This window comes from Anabrus simplex, chromosome 10, assembly GCF_040414725.1.
Source record: "Anabrus simplex isolate iqAnaSimp1 chromosome 10, ASM4041472v1, whole genome shotgun sequence".
Taxonomy (NCBI): domain Eukaryota; kingdom Metazoa; phylum Arthropoda; class Insecta; order Orthoptera; family Tettigoniidae; genus Anabrus; species Anabrus simplex.
The window spans coordinates 108,998,325-109,018,797 of NC_090274.1; the positions used below are offsets into that span (position 1 = coordinate 108,998,325).

At 42.8% G+C, this 20,473-nt stretch overlaps 1 protein-coding gene across 3 annotated transcripts in view; it reads left to right on the forward strand.

Moving 5' to 3' along the window:
- The window catches only part of LOC136882300 (calcium release-activated calcium channel protein 1), a 398,148-nt gene that overhangs the window by 325,943 nt on the left and 51,732 nt on the right, over positions 1 to 20,473 (forward strand). The window contains exon 2 of one of the 3 annotated variants that reach the window (XM_067154872.2): positions 12,631 to 12,703. The exons of the other annotated variants lie outside the window; for them this stretch is intronic. The gene's annotated coding sequence lies outside the window, so the exon portion shown is untranslated. The remainder of the gene's footprint in view (positions 1 to 12,630; positions 12,704 to 20,473) is intronic. 3 annotated transcript variants of the gene reach the window in all.

Here is a 20,473-nt window from a genome sequence, read left to right on the forward strand (position 1 = left end):
AAATAAAATATTTCTTAATTTACCGCAAATTTTAGACTTCAACTGTGTAAAATTATCAAAAAAGGCTCTCACGGCCGCAGATCTTATAATCACGGCAACAGAACCAGCTTTTGGGTGGTTAGGCCGTGTGCATATTTTGCAGAGTTTCGTCCAGACGTGCCATTTGGACTCATCAGCTGGAATGGCACGCCCCTCCAGGACTCTGCTTAGCAGTGGCATACCAAACTGTAACGTAACGTAAAGTCGGTTATTTCAATTCTTCCCCAGAAGGGGGAAGCGGGCCATCAGCTCAACGATGGAGCTCTTCGGCCATAGAAGGAGAAAAGTTGTGTAGAAGAGTAACTATAGAAGGTATGTATTGTACATACCGAAAAGGGAGACAATGAATAAATGTGGCGCAGGGGTACCATCACAGCCAGCCGGGCCCCAGGGAAGACCCGCCAAGCTCCCCGCACAAGCCAACCCGTACAAGTACCCAGAGGAGAGGAAACAGGACGTTTATTTATATTCACGTATCTCGGGCGCGCATGTCGAAAAGCTCTGCATAGATTTACAAAAACATATTACATTGAATGAGATGGTATAAGAGAGGGGTGCGGAAGGAAGTTGGAATACGGAGTAGGATAGTATTGTAAGAGAAGGTAGTAAAGGGTGGTGGTCATATTTGTAACGGAAGTAGCGTAGAGACGAAGGAGGTCCAGGATCTGGAGAGGGGGTAAGATGAAAGGTGGTTGTGGAACGGGTAGGTTGACATTGTATGGCGGTGGTGGGGTGGGTGGCGGGGTAGAGAAAGGGCGAGGAGAAGGGTTCCGTAGAGGGGGGTTGTCGGTGCGAGGTGGGGAGCGGGAAGGCTCCACTCGATATGTCCGCCTACGAAAACGAGCTCCGGTGGCAATGAGATGATTGACATCCTCACGGAAGGAAGTTGGAGGCGAATCATATAAGTCGGGCCGTCGTTGTTAAAAATGCGAAATGCCCGTCGAGCTGGTACCCCTGCCAGTTGCAGTTCTTGAAGTAGATCACGTTCGGTGACGGCAGGGTCAATCCCACGGATGACGCAGCTCGGAGATGGAGTCGGGTGATTAGCTGGAGTGGAGGCATCTTCAGTTCCACGGGAGAAAGGTGGTGCTGACGCAGTGGATCCATGAGGTGGGCAGGGGGTAGCTGGGGACTGGTTATAGGCGGAGATGGGGAGGTAGTAGGTGTAGACATAATAGGGGAGGGATGACTATACGTAATAGTGGAAGTAGAAGAAGGAGGGGAAAGAAGGACAGAAGTTGTGACGGTGATGGTGGTAGTGGTAGTAGTAGTAGTAGTAGTAGTAGTAGTAGTAAGTGTAGGCGAAGAATGATAACCGGTGATAAGAGTAAGAAGATCGCTGGGGAGGGACGTGACAGTGAAAGGAAAATCAGGAAGAGAGGCCAGTTGCTGTAAGAAATGCTCCGGAGTGGGGACCGCTTTACTGGTGACACCAAAGAGCCTGATACCGCTGTTGATGATTCCTATCGGTGGTCCTGGATAGCGGAAGAAGGCAACGACGTCTGGAGATGGTTGACCAGATAAGTCATCCTGGAGGCGAAGAACTGTGTCAGGAATGGATCCACCGCGGCAAATTTCATCACGGATGGCGGTGGGGGAGTGAGAGGTGTCCACGTTCTTGATGAGACACGAGTACATTGTAGTGGAGGAAGGCGACGGCCAACGAGGCGTCTGCCCGTTTGATTATTATTGGGCCGACTGAGTGATAGCGGAGAAGAGCGCCACCCAGCCGAAAAAATCGTGGACAAACGAAGAGGGAGCGACCAAACTATCTATTTCTAGTTTTCATTCCCCTCCCTGAAGGGGAGGGGCGGGCCACCCTGAAGGTAACGCCTTCACTCTGGCCAGGAGTTTCGGCAGGAAGGAGGAGTGATGGTATGGGGAGGAGGGTAGTTTGATGTATGGAGTTAGAAGGTGTGTGCGGATGGTATTTAAATATCGGGGATGTGTGCAAAGGATTAAATATAATGGGAAAGGAAGGTGGATAAAGGAAGGGTTTTTTGTTGTGAGGGAGGGCATATATTTTTATTTTTATTTTTTGTGGGGGAGGGCATATATATATATGTTGTATTTATTTATTTTTTGTACATTGATATTTAAATACGGTTTACAGTTTGACAGTACTTGGGATATTAACATAAATTAATGAGTTTTATCTTTACAGTCATGTATGAAGTTCCAAAGTTTAACACAGTACTGATTAGAAATTTTCCGTTGATTCCTTCGCCATGATGATCTCTTCTGAAGATAGAGGGGCCAATATGTGAAGAATAACATTAATTTCGTGATGCACTCACAAGACGACATTTAACAGGATGTAAGTGGATTCAGTGATTAAAAATGTTGGGGAGGATGCGATGCTAGGATGTGGGTGCAGGAGCTGAGGGGGCTGGGGATGTGTTCAGACAAGGGTTTCTAACGGAGTAAAGTGGAAGTGCGAATTTAGGCCGGAATGGGTGGAAAGAAAATGAAGATTGAATGTTTGGTTTGCTGCGGCTTGTAAGTGAGTGAGGACTAAGGGACGGTTGTAGGGATGGATATTTAGTAATGAAATGGTGACAAAACGAATTAGATCCTCTACTGTAGGTATTTGGAAGAGGGAACGGCTAGGTGACGTAGGTGGATCAATGGTTCTGATAGGGGCTATGAGTTCTGGTTGATTTCGAGGTGGTGCAGGGCGGCGACGGCAGCGACGAGAATGCACTGCGTGATTACCTCCATAGGTATGGCATTGCGGGGGTTGATGCGTGTTGGGGCACCGGGGTGTAAAGTGATCTTGATTGCAATGTCCACATTTAGGTGTCTTGGCGGTACACTGAATGGTGGTATGATTATTGTAAATGAGACAGCGCTTACACCGTATGGCTTGTGGTGGTGGGGCACGAGATGGTTCCACTTTATGGTGGTACCTACGTATAGAGACCCCGCTGGCCAAAATACGGTCGACATCTTCGGGCGATAGCAGAAGAATTCTCACCATATAGGTGGGACCCGTGGAGTTCTTGATTCTGAATGCCTTCTTGACTGGGGTGCCTTCCGCGTGATGTTCGGGGATTATTGTTTCTTCCGTAATAGAAGGGTAAACACCTCGTATTACACAGCTGAGAAGGCGGTAGCGTGGTGGGGACGGGGGAGTTTTGATGGGTTGAGGAGAGAGGAGTTGAAAAGGGGTAGTTGATCCAAGTTGGTGAGCTCCTATTGCAGTGGTGAGTTGAGTGGCCGCGATGTCCCCATTAACTTGAATGATGACTCCAGTTGTTGTTCGTCGGATGTCCGCTATATCCTCACAACGCATATTAAATCTGAGCATGGTGGAGAAAATAGCGTTGGGAGACTGGAACTCGGGGGCAGGATTTGAGAGTAGAAATGAATGCGTTCCTGAGGGGGCAGATTGAAGCAAACGGGAATAAACGATGGGACGTCTTGTGCCGGATACGGATGAAAGACCGAGTGTAGAGAGGGTAGTGGTGGTGGGTAGAGAATTGACAGAAATGGGCTGATGGATGGCGGCCATGGACTGCGGAGGCGCACTTGTATTGTCTGTCGATGGTGCAGGGTTCGGGTCTAGAGCAAGGCGTCGTGGGGCTTGTCCTTCCTCCGGAGCAGACTGTGGAGAAAACCTCTTAAACTGGAAGTGAACTGTAGTGTTGTCCCCCAGCGAAGCTGTTGTCGTGGGAAGAAATCTGGCCTGGTAGTCAGGGGCGGCAAAACTAGACAGTACGGCTGAGTGGTAAGCTGCTGCAGCTGTTTGACTGAAGTCAGTGACGGTGGTGGTAGTGGCTGTCGTGGTCGTTGCTGTAGAGGTAGCTGGACGATAAGGTTGATAGCGATGCATGACGAAGAGTGGTGTTACGGTCGTCTAAGGATGTGCAGTACGACTGACGATGAGCTCGCCATGAGGTGATACCTCTCGGAAATTTTTCTGCCCACCTAGTCAGAACACTTTTTTAACAGGGAATGCCCTGCGTGCCTGAGTTACGGTGTAGAAAAACCGTTGGACGGTTATTTCATTCCTGCCCGGTAAGGGGCAGGTGGGCCACCAGCTAAACATGTAGCTCTTTGGCCGGTGAGTGAGTACATAAAAGTTGAATTTTGGAACACATACATAGAAGTATGTCTCGTACATACTGAAAACAAAACATAATCAAATACAGATTGAAACAGAGAAAATGTAAAACATAAACAAGTATAGAACAAGGAAATATTATGTGATTTCTTCCATGTCAGTCTATTTTTCATTGATTTCGGTTGGCACACAAAGTATAAACGCACAACACATCGTATTGAGAGAGAAATGTCTTCAGTCCATCTTGACGTACGATACGGAAAACATTATGGTGGAAGCAGAAAGAAATGGACGAACACTAGTGAAACAATGAGGACGCGAAAAACACAGAATGATTGAAAATGAACACGGATAGAGATGACACTGGTAGTGTCGTAAAGCACTCAGACACAGATATTGGAGGCCGGTACCACTGCCGCGAGGAGCATCATAATATCCAGTAAAAGAAAAGTTAGAATAAAAAGGCAGTGGGACAGAGGGGGAAGTTACGTGATAGGGGTGGGGAAAAGGTAAGAGATAGCAGGAGAGCGGTCATTATTAAGGATAGCGGTGGCAAGAGGAGAAAGTTTGAGGGCTTCTTTAATCGCAGAATGATTGATGGGTAGGGCAGATTGTAAGTATTTGAGACGAAGATCATGGACATGAGTAAGGATGGTGGGGAAAGAATAAAGAGGTTGGAAGTCAGCAGAAGGGGTGTCAAAGGGGAGATGGTATGCAATACGCATAGCATGTCTGTCAAGTTTAAGCAAGGTCACGTATTGTTGTCTGTCAGCTGTGAGCCAGGTCAATGAACTGTATGTTACGACAGGGCGGATAAAAGATTTATAAACTGTGAGGATTTGGACGGAGGCCCCACGTTTTACCAGTAAGAATACGGAGGGCTCGGAAGCGTTGAAGGGCACGTTTGTAGACTTGTGTTAAATGATGTTTCCAATGAAGGTTGTTCTGGAATTGAATACCAAGGTAGATTGACCAAACTGGTTCTTTTTTATTCAAATAGTTGTTTCATTCTCCCCGTGAGGGGAGCGGGCCATCAGTCCAACAAAGGGACTCTTTGGCCGATTACAGGTACAAGAATGTGTTGTAAAATGTTTTATATGATTGTGTGCTGATAACACACGTTTTACGAAAGTTGAAAAAAAAATCTTCCTTCGTAGAACACATCAGCAAAAATAAAAGTCTGTTCCTTGAAGTACGAATCACTACAAACTTAACATAAGAACCGTAAACATTGTTTTCTTGAAGAGAAAGTATATGAAATGAAATGATAAACAAGATCGAAATGGATATGTGCAAACAATGACATAAAATTATTTACCAATTCTTGTCCAAGTGAAAAAGCCAAGTCGTCATAAGTTCTGAGAGGTCACACATACACTGAACACAAATGTAATCGGAGATGGCGGTGGCATCGCCTTTAATTCCACTAAATGTGTAAGGTGGCAATGGAAAAATAACCGGAATAAGAACCTCAGTCAGAATTGTGCGATCTGTAGTGGTCCATAACTTTATGTGCGTTTAGCTTTAGTTGTGGTGGAAAAAGGTGTTTGATTAAAGGTGTTGATTGGTTGGTAAGGATGGCGGTGGCGAGAGGAGAAAGGCTAATTGCTTCTAAAGGTTCAGATGAGCTGCGGGAAACAGCATTCTGTAAATAACGAAGACGAATAGAATGGATATGGGAAAGAATTGTTGGGAATGTATAAAGGTTATTTACTACTTCGAGTCTTGTTTCTGGTCTGAGGCGATAAGCCAGTCGAATAGCGTGACGGTCTAGTTTTAATATGTCGAGGTATTGTAGAAGGGGGGGCGGAGATCCAGGATAAGGAGGCGTACGTGATAACAGGCCGAACAAAAGCTTTGTACGTATTAATAATCTGTGTTGCTTTTAATCCCCAGGTTTGACCTAACAACCAGCGGGGGAGGTGAAACCTGCGGGATGCCTTTTTGTAAATCTGGTCCAAATGTATATTCCATTTTAAATTATTTTGAAAAGTGATGCCTAGGTAGGTTAAGAGTGGTGGTTTCGGTAAGGGGTTGATCATGTAAGGATAGGTAAATTTGGTTAGTAGGACGGCATCTACGTTTACGATTGCGGAAAATTATAAATTGTGTTTTACTTACATTGATTTTGATGTGCCAACGATTCAGCCATTGTTCGAGCTCATTTAAGTAGGTTTGTAATCGGGATTGCAGGGATCGGTTATTAGTTCCTAGAGCCAGTATTGCTATGTCATCAGCGAATTGATATAATCTGAGTGGAGGAAGAGGTTGGGGAATATCGATACAAAACAAGATATACAAAAGCGGTGACAATGGACTACCTTGTAGGACTCCTGCTTTAATAGGAAAGGGGTAGGATAATGTATTATGAATATTGATTTGGGCTGTGTGGGATTTAAGAAAGTTGGCGAGGAAACGGATGATCGTCATAGGTAGCGGGAGGTGACGAAGTTTAAATATCAGTCCGTCGATCCATACCTTGTCAAAGGCTTTCTCAACGTCTAGACTGATAAGGGCTGCGCGGTTTTTGGGAGGTAAATATTTTGTGAGGGATGCAGAGATATGAAAGAGGTGGTCATGTGTGGAGTGCTGAGGGCGGAAACCGGCTTGCGATTGTGGTATGAGATGTAGGGAATTGAGATAGGAATATATACGGCGTACGAGGATGGTTACTAAGATTTTAGAATACACTGTTAGAAGGCTAATAGGACGATATGAATTTAGGAGGGATGGTAGACCAAACTGTATGGCCTTGCCGTGTTAGCAAATACAGATTGCTAACCTGCTAAAGGAGAAATGAATTCTCCATTTAAAAATACGTACTCCCCCATGGAGATACAATATCAAAAAAGGCTTTCACGGCCGCAGATCTTGTATTCACGGGAATAGAACGAGCTTTTGGGTGGTTAGGCCGTGTGCTGGTTCTATTCCAGCAATTATTATGTTCCGTTTGTGACAAATTTTACAGTGACATTTCTTAGATAGGAATGCGCGACGTAACCCAATTTTCTTGTAGGGTTTAGCTTCATTTTCCACTTCTGTAGCCTTTCTCTTATGTGGTCTTCGTGTATGTGATTGTGTTTGTTTGTGTCCGGGAAAAATCTTGAAATATGGATGGAATTGACGTTCGGAAGTAGGATTTTTAGTGCTGTGCTTTACAATATAATCCGAGTCCTTAAAATGCCTACTGCAAACAGTGTAATGCACATCAGGTTTCCACAGAGATCCCAGTCTATTTCTTTGACGAGGAATTGCCAAAGAAAAAAACATTTTGTTTGAAGTTCCTCGTCTTTCGGAAATCTGAAATGAAATACCACATCTTTTTGAGGTCTTTGATTTACAATAAGGAACACTACAGTGCACCATGTTTTTTTAAGAAATATCCGATGTTCGCATTACGTAAATACATCATTATTTTCAGTCGCTAAATTATAATCACCCGCACTAGCAGAAGAAAGCTCATAGAATACAAAAATGTCTTGACACGCTCGTGAATGTTTGAATGAGAACTTCGCCCACGGAATTTTATGACTAAGAAGAGCGCACCTAGCGGCAAAACGATGCGTTTCACGAGCCCGAGCACGGCCGACTTGATACGTCGCTCTAGCTAGCTCGCGCAGCGAGGGATCCAGTCGGCCGTCGCCCGATTGGGAACCCGTTTCACGACCAGCGAGGCATTGTATAATAGCGTAAGCAACGGATCATATTCGCCATACCCACAGCATTGTCCCTTCAAGCTCTAGCTATGCAAGGCAATACGCCGAAGTTTTTATAGTTCAAAACGAGGTTATGATCAGCTGGCGTGATGCGTGATGCAAACGGAAACGGAACTCGCCACTTACAGCTTCGTAAATACCTTCTCAACGGACAGAAATCTTGTTCTCATCATACAATATCGTGTAAATTTCAAGAGTTTTGGGGTGACCAGGGTGTTCACAAGCTCGTGTGACGCTTAAGACTGCAAGAACATACGTCACAGTGGAGCGAGAGAGCGAACGCACGTTGCAGGGAAGGGAACAATGACGTTGCTCTCCTCCATTACTCAGTGAAATGCTGATTGGGGTACTGTATTTAAGGAAATAAAACCGCTATAATCGCAAGAAAACCGACCTTTTCCGGTTTGATTTATACTGCGCTCGATATAAACAGTCAGTTTTATTTTCTTATACACAAGAACCTCGTTTATCCGGACTAAATGGAACCGGAATTGATCCGGATGATCGAAATCCGGAAAAAACTAAAACAACAAGTACAGTACATGTTATATGATATATTAACGTAAGTTGTACAGGAATGCCTTTTTTCAATTGTACAAAAGAATATATCAGAACACTTTTCGCACATTTACGACTCTAAAATAATGTGCGAGTTTTTTTCCTGTTTTACATTTGTATAGCGTTTCCGCGCAGCACGATCACAAAGACGTTTTACTAACATCCGTTCTGTCGGTGTGGCTTCAGTCTCGAATTGTAAATAGGTCATCAGTTTGTTCAGGCTGCATTGTTGCATCTCCATGAGTCACTGTTTCTTCTGATGTAGCGCCGGTTTCATTTTCGAATTCACCATCACTCTCGACATTACTTGCCGAGGAACAAGGGGCAATAATTTATTCATCTGTTATTATGCCGTAGCCTGAATTACAGTAATTTTTCAACCAGTCATTTACGTCGTTGACATCTACGTCCGAGCATCCGTGAATGCGTGCAAATGTGTCAAGGAACTCAGATGAGTCCACGGTTTCCCATTCTCAGTTCCAGGCGAATGTCGGTACGGTATCTTTGATAGACCGCGGCCGACTTGCTTCCAAGTCCTGTCCTTAACCATCCTTGGTGGAAAAGGCATTCGAGAAGAATCGACTCCGTAAAAGAAATACTGTACAAGTAAAAATAATTTTTTATTATTTTCGATCCGGATAAACCGGAGATCCGGATTAATGAGGAGCGGATAAACGAGGTTCTTGTATATTTATACATTCAAAGAAAACTAACACGCTATAATGTTTGTGTTAAAATTTAAAAAGGTACGGGTTTTAAGCGGGGTACAAGCTACGATTTATAATTCCTCGGGTGGGAATGACAGTATTTTCAATTGTTAAAAGTTATTCATTCAATAAAAATCATATATTTACATAACTCAAGAAGTCTACTGCTTGATTTTGTAGTCTTGTAGTGTTGTTTGAATTTCCTGTTCACTGAATTTGAAAATAGCATTTTAAACTTATCCGATGATAACAGCTAGCGAGGGAGTTTCATCACAAGTGGGGACATAAGTTAGATATTTACTATCCAGGATTTACATACAACAATATAGCAAATAACCTAACTGGCTTCATTGGATTGTTGGAGAGTTTATCAGATAATTTAAACCCGAACAATCATAAGCCACAGCTTATCCACCTTAACTCTGTATTACACTGACTGACAGAGCAAATGCAACACCAAGAAGGAGTGGTTCGAAAGGGATGAAAGGTGGGGAAAAAACAGAGATGGCACGGACGAATAATTGATGTTTATTTCAAACCGATATGCAGGTTACACAATGCGCACGGCATCGACTCAGTAGGATGTAGGACCACCGTGAGCGGCGATGCACGCAGAAACACGTCGAGGTACAGAGTCAATAAGAGTGCGGATGGTGTCCTGAGGGATGGTTCTCCATTCTCTGTCAACCATTTGCCACAGTTGGTCGTCCGTACGAGGCTGGGGCAGAGTTTGCAAACGGCGTCCAATGAGATCCCACACGTGTTCGATTGGTGAGAGATCCGGAGAGTACGCTGGCCACGGAAGCATCTGTACACCTCGTAGAGCCTGTTGGGAGATGCGAGCAGTGTGTGGGCGGGCATTATCCTGCTGAAACAGAGCATTGGGCAGCCCCTGAAGGTACGGGAGTGCCACCGGCCGCAGCACATGCTGCACGTAGCGGTGGGCATTTAACGTGCCTTGAATACGCACTAGAGGTGACGTGGAATCATACGCAATAGCGCCCCAAACCACGATGCCGCGTTGTCTAGCGGTAGGGCGCTCCACAGTTACTGCCGGATTTGACCTTTCTCCACGCCGACGCCACACTCGTCTGCGGTGACTATCACTGACAGAACAGAAGCGTGACTCATCGGAGAACACGACGTTCCGCCATTCCCTCATCCAAGTCGCTCTAGCCCGGCACCATGCCAGGCGTGCACGTCTATGCTGTGGAGTCAATGGTAGTCTTCTGAGCGGACGCCGGGAGTGCAGGCCTCCTTCAACCAATCGACGGGAAATTGTTCTGGTCGATATTGGAACAGCCAGGGTGTCTTGCACATGCTGAAGAATGGCGGTTGACGTGGCGTGCGGGGCTGCCACCGCTTGGCGGCGGATGCGCCGATCCTCGCGTGCTGACGTCACTCGGGCTGCGCCTGGACCCCTCGCATCTTGTATAGTTGGTGCGGTGTTCATGGACCGTACACCAGGTTCGGCAGCATCCCATAAATGCTTGATTGGATTAAAATCGGGGGATTTGGAGGGGCAGTCCATGGTTGTAAGTTCACTGGAGTACTCCTGCAACCACCTGCGTGCCACCACAGAGCGGTGACATGGCGCATTGTCCTGTTGAAACTTGGCATCTGCATCAGAGAACTCTAGGGCCAGAAAGGGTTGCAAATGGTTTGAAAGAATGTCCACATAACGTGTACTTGACAGTGCTCCGTGCAGCCGGACAATGGGGCCTAATTGCGACCGTACGAACGCCGCCCAGATCAGAACTGAGCCACCTCCCGCCTGGACACAACCTTGTTGACACGCAGGATCCATAGCTTCCTGGGGCATACGCCACACACTTACGCTGCCATCAGCTCGATAAAACTGGAACCGGGACCACACGCCGCCACTGTTCCATGGTCCACTGCCGATGTTCGCGGGCCCATGCACGTCGTTGAGCTCTGTGTCGAGGTGTCAGGAAAGGGACACAAGTCGGTCGTCGGCTGGTGAAGCCTATGCGGTGCAATTGCCTACTTACAATCCTAGTAGAAATGGGTTCCTGACTCCCAACATTCAACTGGGAGGTGATCTGACTGACAGTAGCCCGTCGTGCGGCGATTTACACGGGTGGTAACATTCTCTCTGCGATATTGAAGATCCGCCCTCAACTATTTTGAGCTCGGTAACCAGAATTCGCGTGTAATCTACGCAATGCTATGGCTCATGCGCCTTGCGCCGATCATCCCACGTTCAAAGTCGGTTAACTCGCGACGTGTTGCCATCTCCGCGACACTGGTGTCTGTGACAGAATGCTCAGCTATCCGCAGCTAGCCGCAACGCTCAGGGGTCATACGCGGCACATTTTCTAATGGGACACCCCTTCCCGTGACTTTTGGTCACTCATAGTATACAGAGATTGTTGGACTCTGTGAGCAACTCTGCTGCAACCTTTCCTCTGCGACCGTTTGAAACGTGGGATCATCCTGTAACTCCCTCATTTACATTTGCAACACTGTTTAATTTGACTTACGAGGATTGCTTTAAGATGTATTGAATTGACTTCAATAATTGAAACTTCCGGAGCTGAAAAGCATTTAGTCAACATAGCACATTTTTAAAACATTCAATATTCTGAAGTATTAAACCAAGGGCCTTCGAACGACATAAGAAAGAATTAAGTCAGCCATCTCTATGCTAGAAAACACTGTTAAGTGTAGCACGATCGGAGGAGAAAAGCCTTTCAGCACCGTATTCCTCACTTAATGTTGGCCATAGGAGCCGTAAATTTTATAGATGTTTACAAGAAATGAAAACTTAATGCCAATATAACGAGAACATTGTTGCCATAGTGTTTGATTCCGTGCAACCGAGTAGAGCAAGTGAAAGGGAATCTTTATAACGTTCCACGCCATGAGTGGTGGATACAGCATATAAGTGTTTTCATGTTACAAATACATTTTTAGGTAAAATACCATGTGAAATATTGATTATGGATTGCTTTACGCCATATTAAACTGACCATGGAGCTGAAAGGCATTTTCAACATTGTTTATTAAACTAGCTGCTTCACAATGTAGAACATTAATATAGTGTGTTTGTTAAGTTCGATTCGAATAATTACATTTTTCTCTCTCTCCTGAAAAGTAGTGAAAACTGACTTAATGCTTTTCATCTCCGGCCGATTCAATATTAGCCTGCCTCCTCCAAGAATGAATGACACAGATAGTTCTCATATCTGAGGTGAAGTATTGATGATTGTGTCTATCTGATGCAAAATATTTACAGAGTTTTTACCTATCTTATGAAAATAACCCTTTAATGCTGGATACGCCACCTAATTGAATGTATTTGAGTTATTCCTGTTTTACTTGTAATTTTTATTTCAAAGGAATGTTTTGCATGGAACTGTGTTGTAATGCTTGATATTTCTCAATTATTAATTACATATATATTTTGGAATATTTTTCAGTGCTGTTATGTCTGATTTACTAATGACAATTATGATTATAATCCCTACTTTAATAATATTATTTTAATCTTACACCTGTTATGTTTCTTATTATTTGCTAGCCCTAAAACAAAGTATTGTGGCACTGCTTGCTCGCTCGCACCAGACGGGCTCCACGCTTCAGACAGGATCCCGGTAGGTGCTAAGATTGCTTCATGTATGCTCATGCTGTAGTGCTACTCTTGCTAACTCATTAGTACTTAGACTAGTTCTAGTGTAGACATTTTAACATTTGTATAATTTGTTGAATAATGATTGCATCTTTAACGGTTTCATTGTGTACTAATGCAGCACGACAAACGGAACATACCGTGAGTAATAGCAATCTAGTTCTATACCGCCGTCAGCGAGGAAACCAGTCGTGCTGTAAACCACCCGGGGCTTTTGTTTCCGATCTGTAGTTAGCTTCAAGTAGTTCCACTCTCTATTTTTAGATGGTGCTGCAGGTCATTCACAACGTTCTGTAGATGGTACGCAAGTAGGCTTGAAATGAGCGATGTTAATAATTAACAGCGGTTTGCCTCGAAGTGAAGTGTTTAATAAAGTCTAAGCTAAATCAGTGGGTCCTACTGACAAAAAAAATTAAAAAATAATCATATAACTTCAAGTATTATGGAGATATTGCTGGATTGTATCGAATCCGACGTTACCCAGTCGATTAACCTTGTTAGTACTCGTATTGATTTCAAGCGATAGTTCCCATGATGCTAATTGTGTTGTTTGAATTACGAGTGCACATGTGCCTGCGCTGTAAATCTTTGTGCCTTGTGCTTGTTTATTAGAAATGGATCTTCGCCAGTCCTGAAATCCTTTACTTCCTATTTGAGCACACCTCAGGGACTGGGAGCTGAGTGGTTCTGTTAATGTAGGTCTTTATAGTTCCTGCCTCAGTGCATTTAATTCTGTTATTTTTATTTTCATGTGGCACTTGGATACTGATGTGATACCTGTATCTTGCGTATGCTATGTTCTGCTGTCTTGATTTTGAAGGGAGTTATTATTTGTCGTAACATCGGCTTAATGTTTTATTTATATATTTATATATTGGTGCCAAAAGGTTCCATAAGCCTATGGCTCCTGATAAGGACAGTACAGTACATGCTTTTGTTAAGGCGACACAATAATTACATTACATGTAGTACGGTATAGCTTTGTCAGTAAAGTGACAAGTACATTTTTGCATAACTAAGGGATAGTTTTTTAACATGTTACCATCATAGTTTTTCAGATGAATATTCTGATATTGTATGGCTGTAAGATATTAAATATGTACAATATATTAATGTATTAATTAAAGTAACTTATATAGAGGTTTTGCCTGCTGCCATTTCTTGATGGATACAGTACTTTTGCATCCATCTCTTGGCACAGGCCAGAGTAAAGTGTAGCTTCCACCGAAGTCCCAGTCTCATCCATGGCTATGACAATATGGAAGCTGCTGGGGTATGGGTGGGGCTGAGTAATGACATTCAGAGCACGACTAGTGCATCTGAGTGTTATGAAAGGTGTTTCTCATAGGGTCAGTCGTGCTGCAATAGCACTTTCTGACCCAGTGAGGAAAGCAATGGCAAACTACCTCACTCCTCGTCTTGCCTAGTACGCCTCATTTTGGTGCTGCCATTGGTTTTTGCGGTTTCCTTATAACCGCATAACCTTTGGTGGTGCTATTTGAGGATCCAACCAGCCTCTTGGGCTGCTGACCTAACAGACAGACACTTAGAGGTTATATTAAGATATTTGTGAAGGAGTAATATTCCTTCAGTTTTTTCTTACAACATTTAACCGATTTACATTTCTTTATAACAGGAGGCAATACATTATATTCTCTGAACATTGACGATTCTATGCCTGTCACTCCATACTTTACTGACTTGGAGTGAGAGGGATAAATCCTTAATGATCCTCTAGTTTCATATCTATGAATTTCACTAAAATGGGAGAAGTTAACAACAGAGTGGGTTCATTTCCTGTCTACCTTATATATAAAGACTGATGATGAAAATGCGATTTGCTTATGGAATGGCAAAATATTTGACTCTGAAAAAACTTCGTATGACTGTTTGAGGAAGGGAATCCATACATGGTTTTGACGGCTCTTTTTTGTAGGATTTACAAAATATCAACATATTCTTTCCTACATTTTAAAGCAAATTAAGCTTATGTATGTTAGATTTGGGTGTATCATTGAATAATATATATATATATATATATACTAAAATTGTTGGTGAGAGAAATTATTGTATCTTAATCTGTGCATTATTCCTATCAATGGGGATAATTTTGCTGATTAAATAATCGGTATGGATTTTCCAGGACAGTGTTGAGGCCAGTGGCGTGCACTGAAACCCCATCTACCCCAGCCCTGCTGGGGTAAAGAACTTTGTATTAAAATTTTTAAATTATTCCTTAGAACGTTTTTATAATGCTAAAAAATTGCGAATATTAAGCTAAGCCAAGTACAGCTGTCTCGACAATCCGCTCGCACTACCGCAGTTCACCTTCTCAAACGAGCTGGGTTTCCTTGCCGGCGCAAAAGAGAGCTACCCTAGCGAAATTTAAGGTCTCTAGGGTGACGCATGCACTTGAAGCGCTGGGCGGAGCTGTGGCCCCTCCCCCGACAGAAGTTTACGGCGACAGACCAGCTAGCTTAGGTAAGGTATGTTAGTTTTAATACTTGACACTCGAAGTCTTCAGCGCCACACACTAGAGACTGCAAGAAAAATATCAACATCTTAACAGTTTCACCTCGTCTTGGTAATAAAAATTGAGTCATTGTATGAAATCAATTGTAAGATAAAAGAATGTATTTTAGTTTTGGGTTTCGGCGTGCATTCATTTTCTTCGAGCAATTCATTGATAGCGCGTGTTCCGATAGCCTCTGAAAAATATTTAGGTTGCCCAGCATGAACACAGAGTTAAGCCCGAATGGCTGTCTGTGATGGTGGTATATAATGAATTGCTGTAGTGTTTCTCTTGGAATATAGGTGAAGGTTTCGCGAGTTCTGTGGCAATCTTCATTAATATAATGTGTGTTATACGTCGTGACAAATATTTTCCCTCGTTCGTCGTTGATCCACGTACGCTCAGTATGCGAGTGAAAACTATAAACCTTCAGCGACGGTAAAATACCAGTTAAATTTTGCTGATTAGATAAGGCTTTTTAAGTAAAAAAACAAATAGTTTGTGAAAACCATGACTGTACTATCACGAAGCGTCGCCGGATGAAACTGTAATACATTGTTTAAAATCTGCTATAGATTAAGTTATGATGGTGTCGTCACTGCCGTGGATATCAATTTGGAAGTATGTGCGAGCGTGTGGTTGAAAATATCCTTGAAATATCTTTCTCAGGTAGACCTTTCCACGAAAAACGCACCCTTATAAAATGGTAATGTTGACTTTAGAGAGTGTAGTGGGGCTACGATTGTTTATGTTTTTTAAAAACACTTTTTTGCAGCTGCGGAAATGAATTTGTTCACCGCACGCCATTGGTTGTGTCTTAAGGCCGCGTTCACACTATACGATACGCGACACGCACAGACAGATACTTGAAATCTAAAGGGAGGCGATAAAAAAGGGTTCAGAGCTGCGCGATTGCACAACATATCGCAAGTGACATATCTCTCGAAGTGCAGCTTGCTAGTCTCTTCAGCGATTAGTATCGTACGATATTTCGAGCTGTGAACATGATGGGAAGAAGAGAAGACAATTCTGTAATACCTTTCATTAATTTAGTGGAACTGATTGGTACAATTTGTAAAAAAGTATGTAAAAAATTATCAAGTTAAAACTCTTAAATTTTATTAATACTGCTTTTTATATTCATATCTACTTTCCTTATAGTAATCAGAAGTTTTTTTTATCTGAAGAAATGGCCTTCCTGAAGGGCGTATCTTTTTTTCAAGGGTTCGTGACACTAGGCTTTTCAGAAAGTTTTCAGGATTCATTCGATAAAACTCCCTGAATTTTGATTCATGTTGAGACAGCTTTCGAGAAACAACAGCCGAGCTATGGTGCAGGATGGTAAGATTGCAGGGATGTACCCAGTATTTCCGTTTTCTTCTCATCCTACGCCCGAACCAATAAGCCAATAGAACGTTTGAACTCTTATTCGTAACTGATGTAGTGAGAATTGTGTTCCCACCAATTTTTTATCGCTCAGATCGCGCCGGTTTATCGCCCAGTGTCATGAACCTTCCTAGCAATATACCGTCGCAATATAGGGCCTATTCCTTACTATATATCACTTATATCGCCATAGTGTGAACGGCGCCTAATACTATACCAGAATACTCGTACATAACTGAGTTGACTCTCTCTATTACTTGGTTCTGTAGGGTAACATTGTTAGCCGCTGTGATTAAGTACGAGTATTTTGCTTTAGTCACATTTATGATCATTGTTAATATTGCATTTTCAAAACTGTGTCTCCCTTCTACAATTCAATTTCATTGAAATATTAAAAGTGTGAATTTTTCCTTAAATGTGCCGTTGTAAATTATTACGTACGTATATTTTGGACAAAACCTTAATCCACCAACCTTCCGTAATTTATTTATTTTCTGAGATGTTAAATATCCAGGTGTGATATGTCATTCGCTTGTTGTTTATTCCTCGCGGACAGTGATTGTAATTTGCTTTCTAATCCAGATGATCATTGCATTTCATCTACATGTTGACATCAGTAGCATCCGGCAACAGTCGGATGTAATCGCGGTAATCAGGCGACGTAATGACACCCCACGTGCTCGGAAGTAGCCCGGTCATTCTCCAATCCACGTGAAGACCGCGGATGGATACATGATGTTATTTATTTACATCATTTTCGGTTCTCTCGATGACAGCATTGCACTCGAAGTACACTTTCAACTTATTAGGTCGTGAAAATATTATATTCACGAAGCATCCCTGTAGCTAATAACGCCACGGACCTTCTGTGTAATTGTAAGCGTTTTTATCACAGTTCGTCAAGGAAGAAACACAATATCGATACAGTAGCTCCAACGGATCTGTAGATGCGAAAGGTACGTGAATAACTCTCTATAACCGTCTGTTTTATCCCGATATGTCCTAAATACACTTTGCTCAATATGCATTACTACTACTACTACTACTACTACTACTACTACTACTACTAATAATAATAATAATAATAATAATAATAATAATTGTTACGGATTTCTCCGTGGTAGTTAGAGGTGAAAGAAGGTGCGGGCTGGAATAGGTCTCAACTACAAAATTAAAGTTAATTTAAAACTTTAACAAAGGTTATATTTTCTTTTCAAACTCAACCAATAACAGAGTATAACAGGTACCAAGTAGCAGATCAACAAATTAGGAAATTACAATTTACAGTTCGTTACAAGATTTGGGCTTCGAGCCCTACAATCACAATCCTTGAGCTATTAGCCCAACTTTACCAAGGTACAAAATTGAAGAAAGGGGCAGAAAACCCCATCATGCCAAGGAGCACTTGTTCCAAATTACAATGTTAAGCCTCCTAGAGGCACACAGAAAACGAATTTAGGAAAGAGCAGACCCGCTCTCAAAGTTCAAGCCTATCAAAGGCCACAACGAATTTCACTTCTATTTGCCCTCAAGGCACACAAGGAAACAGAGGTATTTAATACCCAACCTACAGGGCCTTTGCAATGAAAATAAAACATCAGGATAAGTTACTGGCCGAAAGTACAGAGAGGACTGGAGGCGAGAACTTGCACTCCAAATACACCTTTTTAAAACCTAAGTGGCTCTAGGCCGATGCACAGGGGCTAATCCCAAGCTAGGGAGGTGACCCGTATGAGAAAACTTTAATACATTAAAGAAGAGAAGAACGGTTATGAAAACGTAGTCACCTCCATTTCAAAATGAAAGGGAGCTCGAGAGGGTAAAGCACTCTCTATCCCCGACTTAAAGTTCAAGAAAACAGAAGTTTAGCAAGAAAAAAGGGTTTACATGTTTAGTTGTTTACATATTAAAGGTTTCAAACCCTCCCCGAGAGTTACACTGCTGAGCTAGCAAGAAATAAAGATGTTAAAAGGCCATTACCTTGTAGAAGAGCTGCTGCTTGAAGAAAGAGGCGCTTCCCGCCCCCTGCTACATATCCACAAACAGACTGAAATGTTATACGAGTGGCCCCGAGACAAGAAAAACAGCAGTTTTTATGCCCTAGAGGAGAATTCGAGACCTTTCAAGAATGAGTAGACACAGCCCCTCAATTTTATTGGGTCGCTAAAAGTTATACATCAACATCGAAGAAGAAAGACACTATTGGTCAAAAATTAATTAAGAAAATTCGGGATTGGCTGAGTTCAAAACTGGCGGACAGAAAGATTTATATTGCCAACCCCAAAAGTAAAAGAACAAAATTTAGTAAAGACAAAACTTAAGAATACAAAATGTCTTCAAGAGAGTTCATTCCATTGCGCCAGAGTGTATTACCATAGTTTTTTGTTGGTAGAGACACCTGTTAGAGAATGTTCACACTTCTTGATCAATGAAAAACAAAAGCAAATCAGAAACACTCAGTGACCTCTTCGGATAACTAGTAGAGTTAGTTCAGTGGTTAAAGTTCCGGGTTTCTCCAGTAGAGAAGTTTCAATTGGCGCAAGATTTGAACTTGCGTCGCGTAGATGTGTACCGCCCGGTACAATAATAATAATAATAATAATAATAATAATAATAATAATAATAATAATAATAATAATAATAATAATAATAATAATAACTTGTGAACCTGCGCTGTTCCTTATAAATAGGTCAGCTAACTCGTCTTGACATGCATGTCGTAGTAATATTGCTTTGCCTGCCCTTTCCAATAGTTTTATAAACATTTAATACCGATATATAACACATCCTTCCTGGCAGTACTCACTGTGCTTCCACCATTCGGGCGCATCTGATTCTTAACATTTTCGAACAATCTTGTCCGAGATAGTGCAACATACAAATACAATTGGCCGCGGCTGAATATTCGTTCGGGTAAGTGGACACGCACTTTTTCAAGAGGTAATAGTCATATAGAAGGCTAGTCGCGTTGATACCTTCCCGTGCGCGCATATTATGGATATTAGCATGAAAGTTATTAGGTACGTTCTGCCATCTGTTGTGTATATTAAGAAGCCGCGGAAGGTCAGAGAATGAAAGAGTGGCACAGAATAATATTCTTCCATGATCAGAGGAAGTATATACTCTTTGTCTTGACAGGTAGTAATCAAAGATTCAATCACATTACTAAGCGAAATTGTCAATACCTTCATAAATCGCATCTCAAGACACCTTTCAAGAAGACAGCGAAATAAGTCGCGGATCTTTGTTTATAGGCACGCAGGCCATGTTTTCAACTATTTAGTGTCGTTTTCTGGCGCTCAGGAAGGCCATGATGAATGAAGTAATCAGGTGTCTATCGAGTGACGTGCCTTGTTAATAAAGAAGGCAGTGTTTGTTCCGTAAGTCGCGACTGTCCAACAAGGCATACTGTTTACAGAACGATAGGATAAACACGTTCGGCTCCATGGCCGAGTGATCAACGTCTTGCCTTCGGTCCTCAAGACACCGCGTTCGATTCCTGGCGGGACGGGGGAATTCAATTTTTTATTGACTCGGGGACTGGGTGTTTGTGCTGTACCCGACTTTCGTGCAACTCATACACCACACACAACATAATTCTCCACCACACCAACACGCAGTTTCCCGTACCTGGCAGACGCCGCTCAGATTATTGTTGTAAGAGGAAGCACAACTGGGCAACCATCCTCTATATAACACTACTCGGAGAGAACAGATGGAACGGATCTCTCACTTCGAAAAATGAAGGTATCCGCCAAAGTAGGACAAGGGCTGTAAACGGCGTGAAAATGAGACTCTCCAGGCCTTGAGTGCTCCAATGCCGTCGGGCACCGAGCG